Below are 11,990 nucleotides of genomic sequence, written 5' to 3'. Positions count from 1 at the left end.
GGTGCCTGGGTCAAAACCTTCGTTTGGTCAACAATAGTTTATATTTATTTGTGAGTTTGTGCTCAGCAGTTACAGATATCTATAGGTCTCGATTTTCAGTGTGCCGTTGATGTTCTGCACGGCGATCGGAAACGGTGCGAATGGACTGACCGATGTAACTGCTGCCGCACTTGCAATGTTTGTTGTAAATCCCAGGAACCTGAGGCCGAGACTGTCCTTAACAGGGCGTAGCATCTCCTTTATCTTCTTACGATGTCGGTAAAGAGGTCAGATACTTCGTCTTCCCTGTTTTGCCCATTTCCATGAATGTAGTGCTCCAGAAGGAAAGTAATGCAATCGCTGGTTCATAACTTGAATGTTTTAAATTTTCACGTTTCCATTTCTTGGAGAATGCTGATTTCATATCACGTGACCCATAGCCGTTCTTTCGGTACACTTACTTCAGATGATTAATTTCGGAATCCAAGTGGTCCTCGTCGGAAAGAGTTTTTTTCTCTGTGCACCAGTGTATTTAAAGCTGCTTTCTGCGGATAGGGTGCTGAAAACTCTGGGCGTTAAGACGTAAATCAATATGCGTCGGATTGTGGTACACTGAGTAGAAAAGGCGTCCAACCGACGCTTGTTCCACAAAAACATCTAAAAACGCCAATGGCATGTGGTGGGCACACCGCTCTGCCGACCGTACGTCACTTTACGAGACCGGAGCCGCTGCTTCTCAATCAAGTAGCTCCTCAGTTCGCCTCACAAGGGCTGAGTGCACAACGCTTGCCAACAGAGCTCGGCAGACCGGATGGTCACCCACCCAAGTGCTAGCCCAGCCCGACAGCGCTTAACTTCGGTGATCTGACGGGAACCGGTGTTACCACTGCGGCAAGGCCGTTGGCTTGGACCAGCTCTAATTTGTTTAAATTTCTCAATGAACAACTGAACAACTGAGAGTTTTCGATTCGATAAAGCGAACCATGCAAAGCGCGGTGAGTTTATTTTAGGGACCAGACTTTGTAATCTAATGAGAGAAGAGAAAGAAACTTCGTCGTAGCATAATGAACGAGTCAGGAAGATCAATGGCTGGTAAGAGAGATGACGATCAGATTCAAGGAAAGAAAAGTGGCACACTAAATTAATGTCAAACCGTGTGTGGTCGATCATTTAAAGTGCTGGATACCCCACCGCAAAATACCCATTGGCAGGTGTATCTAGAGCCCAGAAAAGAATTGTGACTTGCGATACTGTTCAGTGGATAAGACATGCGGCGGGAATAACGTTTGTGGCTTCACTGAGTGAACATGTGCCTGTAGTGCACCAGATCCCAGAGCTGGTTATCGTAATATATTCACTTCTAGGTGTTTCTGCGTTTCAGTCGTTTACCTTTTTAAAATCGTAAATCTTGAGCTACGTACTTTCACGGTTTGTTTAGGAAGTGGATAAAGTGTAAAGCATTTGAAGAACAATTTACTTTGTTCCTCTGGGGTCATTAGAAACGGAAATGTTTTGTAAAATAATAGGTGAATAATATGAAGTATGAGATTTAAATTAGTTAAAATGATGACCTAAGACATACGGGTGGGAATTATTGAACTAAATTAAATAAAATCTTCATAATATCTGAACGGTTTGCGCTAGAACGTTCAAAGTGCACGGTTGGCCGCGCGGCATGATAGGAATTAGTATGGATATGCAAAGTTTGGCTTAGCGACGAATCTCACTTTCATTTGGATGCGTTCGTCAGTAAGCAAAATTGACGCATTTGGGGAACTGAGAATCAGCATTTCGTGATCGAGAAGTCTCTCCATTCTCAACGGGTGACTGTGTGGTGTGAAAAGTCCAGTCACGAAATAATCGGTGCCGTATTTCTTGATGGCACGATGACTGCCGGAAAGTACGTGAAGGTTTTGGAAGATATCCAAAGCGATCCTAATTTCGACAAGATGTGGTTCTTGCAAGATGAAGCTCGACCCCATCGAAGCAGGAGAGTGTTTTCTGTCCTGCAGGAGCACTTTTGGTACCCAGAGACCACTGGCATGAGCCTCGATTGGCCACCATATTCTCCAGATTTGAAAATATGTGACTCCTCTTTGTGGGCTGTATTAAAGACAAGGTGTAGAGGAACAACCCCAAAACCAGTGATGAACTGAAAACATCCATTCGGGAGGCCATCGAGAACATCGATGCTGCGACAGTTCAGCAGGTCATGCGGAATTTCGGTATTCGTCTGCGCCACATCATCGACAATGATGGCACGCATATCGAACATGTCATAACCTAAATCCGAATGTTTATAGTGACGTTTACATGTTGAATAAGGAATGTGCACGCCCTAAATTGTAACTAATTTACGATTTTTTTCATACAGTTCTGTAATTGTCACCATGTACATTACAGAAAGGAAATCAATCGACTATTAGTTTAGATATACATTGAAGAGCCAAAGAAACTGGTACACCTGTCTAATGTCGTGTAGGACCCAAGCACACAGAAGCGCCACCAGACGACGTGGCATGGACTCTACTACTGTCTGAAGTAGTGCTGGAGGGAACTGACGCCATGAATCCTGCGGGGCTGTCGATAAACCCGTAAGAATACGAGGGGTGTAGATCTCTTCTGAGTAACACGTTACAAGGCAACCCAGATATGCTCAATAATGTTCGTGTCTGGGGAATTTGGTGGCCAGTGGAAGTGTTTAAACTCACAAGAATGTACCTGAAGTCCCTCTGCAGCAATTCTAAACGTGTGGGTTGTCGCATTATCCTGATGGAATAGCCCAAGTACTTCGGAATGCACAATCGACATGAATGGAAACAGGTGATCATAAAGCATGCTTACGTTCGTGTCACCAGTCAGAGTCGATTCTAGAGGTATCAGGGGTTCCATATCACTCCAACAGCACACGCCCCACACCATTACAGAGCCTCCACCAGCTTGAGTATTCTCCTGCTGACCTACAGGGTCCATTGGTTCATGATGTTTCCTCCAAACCCGTACACGTCCATCTGCTCGATACAATTTGAAACGAGACTTGTCCGACAAGGCACCATGTTCCCAGTCATCAACAGCCAAATGTCGGTGTTGGGCCAAGGCGAGGCGTAAGGCTTTGTGTAGTGCAGTCATCAAGAGTACTCAAGTGGCCCTTCGGCACTGAAACCCATATCGATGGTACTTCGTTGAATGGTTCGAACACTGACACTTGTTGATGACCCATCAATGAAGTCTGCAGCAACACTTTTGTCACTTTGAACGATTCTCTTCAGCCGTCGTCGGTCCCGTTGTGGCAGGATCTTTTTACGGCCGCAGCGGTGTCGGAGATTGGATTCCTGATATTCACGGTACACTCGTGAAATGGTTGTGCGGAAAATCCCCACTTCAGCGCTATCTCAGAGATGTTGTATCCCGTCGCTCGCGCGCCGACAATAACACCACATTCATACTCACTTAAATCTTGATAACCTGCCATTGTAGCAGCAGTAACGGATCTAACAACTGCGCCAGACACTTATTGTCTTATATAGGCGTTGCCGAGGGCAGTGCCGTATTCTACCTCTTTACGTATCTCTGTATTTGCATACGCTTGCCTATACCTGTTTCTTTGGCGCCTCAGTGTATTCCTCGGGATATACACTTATACAATTTATTTATAATTTTTATAGGGAGTGTTTAGTTAATGAAAATAAGACAAATAGCGTCCGAAAATGTTCAACTTCCACGTTTTATGAGAAAGTGCGTGGCGCAAGATGAGCGTCAAACTGGACATGATCGGTCTGCAAAAGTTCTTACGTGTTGGAATTACCAAGTAACAGAAAGTGCATGACTGCAGGAGACGCCGTCTTAGAGTAGCTCTGTGCATGGAACGCAGATGTTTGCCTGTTCATATGGCACTAAGAGGGATGCCGGTAGTATTGTAGTAGCGTAGCTACTGGCAGTGTTTCTCAATCCTTACAGGTGTTAAACGATGAACCGGACCAAGTCTGAATAACATCAGTTTGAGTACTGCGATACGTCACTACAAAACACTAAAACAAGTAAAATACCGACGTTTCGACCGACTTCGTTGCAGTCCTGTTCAGAGCAATTAACTGCTGGGCTCGCGTGTCGGAACATGAACGCAGTGCTCGACTAGGGCAACACAACAAATCAGCTATCGGAGAACACCACCAGGGCCATGGCCGAGCTATTAATTTTGGAGAACGTCGTGAGCTTGCTCGGAAGCCATGACAGCGAAAAATAAGCGTGACTATGTAAATATTTAAACGCCCTGACAGCATCTACAAGGAGGATGGTTACAAGTTACCGACGGTCTGTTTGCAAGTGACCTGTGTATCGGACCGTACTATCATACTATCTTTATTCTGAATTGTCCAATGGTATCCTACAATGTGAAGTCGGTAGTAACCTGACAACCTAAGTAAGACAGTATAAAGGCGAACACCATTATCACAATTCAGCAGTTTGTCGCCCTGAAGAGGATCGCTGCAAAGTAGGTCGAAACGTCGATATTGTTTTAGTGCTGTGTAAGACGCGACCTAACAGACAGAACGAATTTATTCCAGTTGACACTGACCATGGAAGCATGCGAAATCAAACTGCATGCTTCTCACAGCGTCCTATTTCCCATTCCTCATCCTTCTTCTTTTCACATTTTTAAGCTCCAGGCAAAGCAGTTCTCCTAGGAGAGCCCTGATTCTCCAGGTTAGGGTGTGGTGCTCTATCACTATACCATTACGTATAACTTACTAACGTTTAACAGATTACAAGGAAACCTCGGAATTTCATAACACAAAATAGGTGAAAAGTGCAACAACAAGGTATACGACTTGGAAGGTAGACTATTCGTAGTTTTGTCGACCTGTTGCTGCTCAGGTGCTGTACACTGTTTGTGTGATAGTATGACACACAAGCTCTCATTTGACAGGCCATAGCCTGAGTGAACAGTATGACAATCGAGGAGAGATCGTGTGCTTTCAGTGAAACAGTTTAATGTGAACGGCAGCAATTACAATGATGCAATGAGAGAGTACCGATGACTGAAAAGTCTGAGGAGAGACCTAATGTCGTTAAATGGTTTACAGAAGATGATAATGAAATTCGGAAACACGGGTGATCTTGGTACCTGGAAGACGAAGCCATCCTATAACGGTGGAAGTTATTGATGAGGTTGCTGTTGCTGTAACTGACCATATAGGACGTGCTCTGGGTAGGGCAACCACTGAAACCTCCTGATCCGCAGCAAAGTTCTGAACTTGCTTTTCGGTTTCTGGCACAGATAGAAGTTAATGACAGGTGGCTAGGCGATATTACATCGAGTGACGAGGCACATTTTACACTACAGGATGCATTGAATACACAGAACTGCCGAATTTCCGGTGCTGTTAAATCGCGTCTTGGGCACGAAAACCCGTTGCACTCGTGGTATTTGACTGTGTGGTTTGGATTTAAAAAAAAAAAAAACACTCCGTCTTCAGGCCACAAGTGGCCCATCGGGACCATCCGACCGCCGTGTCATCCTCAGATGAGGATGCGGATAGGAGGGGCGAGTGGTCAGCACACCGCTCTCTCGGTCGTTATGATGGTTCTCTTTGACCGGAGCCGCTACTATTCGGTCGAGTAGCTCCTCAATTGGCATCACGAGGCTGAGTGCACCCCGAAAAATGGCAAGAGCGCATGGCGGCTGGATGGTCACCCATCGAAGCGCCGGCCACGCCCGACAGCGCTTAACTTCGGTGATCTCACGGGAACCGATGAATCCACTGCGGCAAGGCCGTTGCCCTTAGGTTCAAAAGCACCTTTATTTTCGATCCGTTCTTGTTTGAAAATAGTACACCCGGAGGGCCTGTCGGGTGTACTGTGACGTTTTCGTGTTATCGAGAGCTCCTTCTATTGCATGTGATTCCTTGTTTGGAAGAGCGTAAGGATGTGGAAACGACTTTCTCTCATGCTAGATGGGACAACATCTCATGTTGCCCGCCCAATGAAACATCTGTTTAATGCAACCTCACACGAACGTGTTATCTCCAGAGGTTTTCCAGATGCATTCTCCAGAACTGCTCCGATCAATTGTTGATCACGTCGTTTTACGGATACCGCATCTCGTTAGGTCCTCATACCGAACAAATTGTGTAAGCGGCACTTAATAATAAAATCAACATTATGCGTTTCTCACTTGTTTCACCCTTCCTTCCCTCGTCCCGTCCCAAACTATTACACACGGAAACATTTGTATACGTCTTTCTCGCATCCACAGCACCAGATTTTCAACTGGTGGCCAAAATCGAAACTATTTTTTTCCATCGCATTAGAATATCTAAAGAGTTTCGCTGCCATACGGCAATTACAGCCGCTAATGCAGCTCTGTGAATTATAACAACCCGGCATAAGTGCAAATCTGGTAAATGCATGTACTGTAGTGTCACATATACTTCATGCAAAACGATTCAGAAATGTCCCTCTTAACGAAACGTGTTTAACTACATGGGGTGAGGTAGAAGGTAGTTAAAAATAACTGCGACATTTCAGTGACCAATTATTGTGAGTAGGTGGTACGTGCGTCTTACACTTCGACAGCATTTCCGCCTGACGATTGAGGAGAACGTATACAAGAACACGGATATTTACTGTGGTAGTCTGGTACAGAGCAACATTACTGCACGATACTGTATCAACACAGGCAAAAAACCTGCAGTGAAGATGCAGAAACTTCATCCACTAATCTGTCTCCAGCAGAAGATGTTCAGGAAGTGCGGCTATCGAAATAATTATCAACAGAAGCCACTTTGAACCCTGAAATATCGCTCAGCTTGGAGTGCGTGAGATCCAGTATACAATGGCCCTGCTCGTTTTAACGCAGCGATGCAGCCTCACTTTTGTTTAAATGGCCCTGATCACTATGGGACTTAACATCTGAGGTCATCGGTTCCCTAGAACTTAGAACTACTTAAACCTGACTAACCTAAGGACATCACACATATCCATACCCGAGGCAGGATTCGTACCTGCGACCGTAGCGGGCGCGCGGTTTTCTCCCTTTGGACAGCATAAGATTTGATTACATTTACCGTCGATCTTCTTACGTCTCACGTACTCCCACATTCAGGTTCTCCAGATAAACTGATTCTGTGGTCATACCAGATGATCTTCAATCATTCTTACAGAACGTGACGACACTGGTGATTGAAAAAATGTTTTGTAATAACTGAAAACTGGCTGTAATCCTAAAATCTGTAGTCCTTCCATCACTAATATCGGTTGCCCAGCTTTGTCCTCTGATGGAAAGTTATTGTCGTCTTCTACCGATCTCGAATTCACATCGACTCCTGTAAAGGCTGTGATTGTTTCTTGAGTGCAGCGAAGTTACAGTTAGGTGTAAAAATTTCAGTATATCTTTCCATTTTGTGTATCGCAATAGGTGCAGCTCTCGTGCGTATCACGCATAAGATGTTATGCAACAAAATCTGCACCGCAGAATCTGTAACTCGTTTCAGTAAATAAGGACAAATACCGAATACAAAAAAAAGTTCAAATGTGTGTCAAATCTTATGGGACTTAAGTGCTAAGTCCTTAAGCTTACACCCTACATAACCTAAATTATCCTAAGGACAAACACACACACCCATGCCCGAGGGAGGACTCGAACCTCCGGTGGGACCAGCCGCGCAGTCCATGACTGCAGCGCCCTAGACCGCTCGGCTAATCCCGCGTGGCTTATCAAATACAAGGCTACCTCAAAACGACATGCATCGTAAGTGATGTAACGCACCCAAAGTGCATATCATGTGACATCGCAAAAAATCAAAGACAAAATGTGTGTTACAGGCAAGGAATTTATGTAGCAACTCAGGATTCGTTTGAGGTGTGTAAATGATCTCTTTATTGTCACAGGTAAAAACGCACCAAAACGAATGGTATGTCACATTGTAAATGCTGCAACCCTGATAGCAGCAGTGCGTGAACGGTATTCTTCTTGCTAAGCTGCTGTCATCGTTACAAATGTCTTGAATAAAGGACTACAGGCTACGGGTAGTATCAGCTCTCTAGTGAGAATCCCAACACTGGACTTCACTGGGCGAGACTGAAATTAGCACTCTGTTCGCTAGATTGTTGGCTATTGAAGTTATTCGTCTCTCGTGGTTTGGCTTTCTTGGCTTGTAACATGAAATCATCACCTAGTGCAGTGGAATTAGAACACGTTTAACTATCAGCGATATCGGCTCTCTATAGTAACAACGTTCCATTCGGTCAACTACCGAAAAAACATAGCACCAAGACAGGGACAACATCCGAAGATATTCCTGTCACTAGTGTTTAATGGACATTAAATGATTCTGGCTTCCCTTCAAATCAAATTCTACGTATTATCACTTTTCAGTATAGAAAACAAATGTAATCAAGGAACAAAACATGGTTCTGTAACCCAATGTATAACGTGTTGACTTTCCCATTGCAAACACATATTTTTAAGGATCTGATGGAATTACAATTTCTTTGAGACACATGATTCTCAACTTTACCTTAGCTAATGATAGCAGCTGAAGAAATTAGCTAAAATTTCCGCCACAGTTGTCCTTGAACCTAGGTCTTTGCTTACTTCGGAGATGTGGTGATGTTTGGTTTGTGGGACGCTCAACTGCGCTGTCATCAGCACCAGTACAAAGTCCCAATTTTTACACAGTCCACAATTTTTTTCACAGTCCAATCCAGCCACTGTCACGAATGATGATGATGATGATGATGATGAAATGATGAGGACAACGCATACACCCAGTCCCCGAGCAGTGAAAATCCCCAATCAGGCCGGGAATAGGACCTGGGATCCCGTGATCTAGAGGCAGCAAGGCACTTCGCAGATGTACTAACCATTACACTATTATAACATTATGACTGATGCAGCTGGATGGACTAACCTAGTCCATTGTCATACCTAACACAACCTTCAGTTGCCCATTATATACAAAGATGGGGTGCTATTCCAAGACCAGGGAGCTTCGGCAATACTGAAAATTTAAGAAGGAGAAAATCGGGAGCTCCATTCCGTCTGTCATAGCGGTCGGTCAGAAGGTGTTTTACTTGTGCGCGCTGCAGCCAATTTTTACAAACGGTTCAAATGGCTCTGAGCACTATGGGACTTAACATCTGAGGTCATCAGTCTTCTAGAACTTAGAACTGCTTAAACCTAACTAACATAAGGACATCACACACATCCATGCCCAAGGCAGGACTCGAACCTGTGACCGTAGCGGTCTCGCGGCTCCAGACTGAAGCGCCTAGAACCGCTCAGCTACACTGGCCGGCTGATTGAAGATGTCACAATGTCTGACTGAGAAATGAGGTCCTATGCCGAAAACATTTGTCTGCGAAAAATCGTAAGGACAGAAAGAAACTACAGAAGCTAGGGAATGAGGAATAATGCGGAACCAAGCAGATATAAAGGAAAAGAGACGCGAAGCCTAATCTCACTCTCAGTCCAAAATCCAAAATCATTACAATATTATAAACATCAAGAATAGACACAGGGACCAAGAAAAATTAATTCGCAACTGCAATATACATTTACGACCTTTCAAAATTGTAAAATTTGTTCGTCAGATAACAATAGAATATCAACTAAATTCAAACTGACCTTCTCCAATGGTTCCAATACGCGGCTGATACAGATACACCATTACTGCATGAAATCGAAAGTAACAGTGTACACGAATCGCAGGATACAATGTAATGTTCAACATATCTGAAAATGGGGGTAAGGCGATATTAACAAAAGACGGCATTCAAGTAGATGAAACAGGGAGGCTATGAGGCAGCAACAGAATATCAGCCTAAATAGAAGATACAATCTTTGTAAATGTTTGTGCCCCGTCTGGAAGCAATCGTAGTGAGGAAAGGGTCGCATTTTTCGAAAGGGAAATCATGTCTGTTTTGCCAACGACGTGGAACGAAGTCGTATTTGATGGTCATTTTAACTCTGTTATATTCAAAACAGACCAAAAGCCAAATGGATTCAGTGGATGCGTGGAGCTCGAATACATGGTTCGGAACTTACATATGCTTGACAGATGGGAGGCAACAAACGAAGACTCATTTATGTACACCTACATCACTGGTCATTAAGCGAGCTGAAGAGACCGGATTTCATCTCACAAGTGTGGTCTGTAAATTTTTCTGATCAATCTGCTTATACCACCAGAATCAGCTTACAGAAGTTAAACAGCTTTTTGCGGAAAAGGATATTGCAAATTAAATAATACCTTACTTACAGACCAGGAATTAAGAATTTCGGTGCTGGAAACATGGAAGGCTTGTATAACTAACACAAGAAAGTAACCCAGCAGATTAAATTGATGGGTGGCGCATGCGAAACCCAAGCTACGGAGATTGGGTAAACAATGCGGTTAAAACCAAAACGAGTGGAAGGAAAGCACAGAGGAATTTTATTTTACGTGTCTCCGAGAATCGTATCAAGATACATGATACATAATCACCAAAATTTCTCAGATAGACGGATTAAAGCACAAAGAATGTCAATACAGGAAAGAAAACTAGAGGGCCACAAAGTGCTGTCCAGAACTGACAGTATTATCCAAGAGGGGACTGCGTCACTCTGTCACGTAATGGAAAAGGACAAAATCGTAATAACCCAGAAACTCAATATCGGAAACGAGAGAATACAACAGCAGGTTGATATTAAAAGAGGAGGTCTGCAACGTTACTGTGAGTTGAATGCTGCAGCAGACGTAGGAGAGAACCTCCAATGAGTTTCTCTGGATGATATTGACGGCGTGCGCACAGAAGCAGACGACATTTCTCTCAGCAAAGAATTTACAGAGGAGGAAATATATGAAGCACCACTGACAGGTCCGAAAGAAAAGTCACCAGGTATAGATGGCATGCCAGCTGAATTTTACCTCACTTATTGGGACGTATCGAAAGGAGGGCTAACTAACTTATTCAATGATGCATGGGATATCCAACAGCTTCCTACAAGATTCCTTGAGGGGTTCATCGTATTGACTTTGTGAGATTCCTCAGTGCTCTATGCAATGTGTAAGACGTTGCAGTTTCTGGGATTGTGGGTAGGTACTGTACATACAGCACATTGGCGTAATGTTAATAGTGACTTCGGGTCTGTTGCGTAAGGTATTATATTCTTGCCTGCTCAACAAAAACATGCGATTAGTTACTTAACAGCTCTGATATTACTGTGTACGTTATATACTGTGCTTAATTGTATTACAACATTTTTAGTTCGGATAAGATGTACTGACCTGTATTTCGTTGTAAACCTGAAGATAGCTATTGAACTGGCTGAAACTGGGTACCTACAGACTGTTCAATTTATCTGAAGGTATTGAAATATTTTAAAAAACTACACATCGGATCCAAACAATTTACACTTAAAATATGTTCATCTCAGAGGGAGACGACCAATCATTCCAAACTTGACCACCCACACCACCTCGTGTGCGGGGGTGGGGAGGCAATTTTGAAATCTTAAATGGGAAAACCTCATTTTTTCTGCAGAATCGGATCTATTAAAAAAATACAAACTTTTGTCTGGAACACACTTCTTTCTTTCCGCGACATATGTCACCGTAATCGGAAAAACCGAAATGGGAGAAAATCGTATGTTTTGAATTAACCCCCACCCCACCTCAATACTGCGAGGATACGACAGGCAATTATTTCATAATTCTCACCGTTGTATTCCTCCAAGCAAACAAAAAATGGACTACTCCACGAATCACTGAGGCCGTGTAGCGAACTACAACTTATCATAAGAGGGAGTGCAGTCCAATTAAAATTTATGAAATAATTTCCTCTGCTACCCTCGCGCCGTGGAAGTGGGGGGTGGGGGTGGGGGGGTTAATTCAAGCGCAATTGGAGAGCATATTAAACAAATCTTTTTCTACCCATTTTCATTTTTCCGATTACAGTGTTATCAGTCGCGCAGCGGAAAAAAATGTTTTGTGTTTCAGACAAAACTCTTGTAGCTTTTTTTTTTTTTT

At 43.6% G+C, this 11,990-nt stretch overlaps 1 pseudogene; it reads right to left on the bottom strand.

The window, feature by feature from the left end:
* Positions 1 to 766: 766 nt before the first annotated feature.
* LOC126274375 (5S ribosomal RNA) lies at positions 767 to 884 on the bottom strand (annotated as a pseudogene).
* Positions 885 to 11,990: the final 11,106 nt, after the last annotated feature.

The sequence above is a fragment of the Schistocerca gregaria genome, chromosome 5, assembly GCF_023897955.1.
Source record: "Schistocerca gregaria isolate iqSchGreg1 chromosome 5, iqSchGreg1.2, whole genome shotgun sequence".
Classification (NCBI taxonomy): domain Eukaryota; kingdom Metazoa; phylum Arthropoda; class Insecta; order Orthoptera; family Acrididae; genus Schistocerca; species Schistocerca gregaria.
Note: the sequence above shows the minus strand (reverse complement) of the source record. Positions and strands in the feature narration are given on the sequence as shown.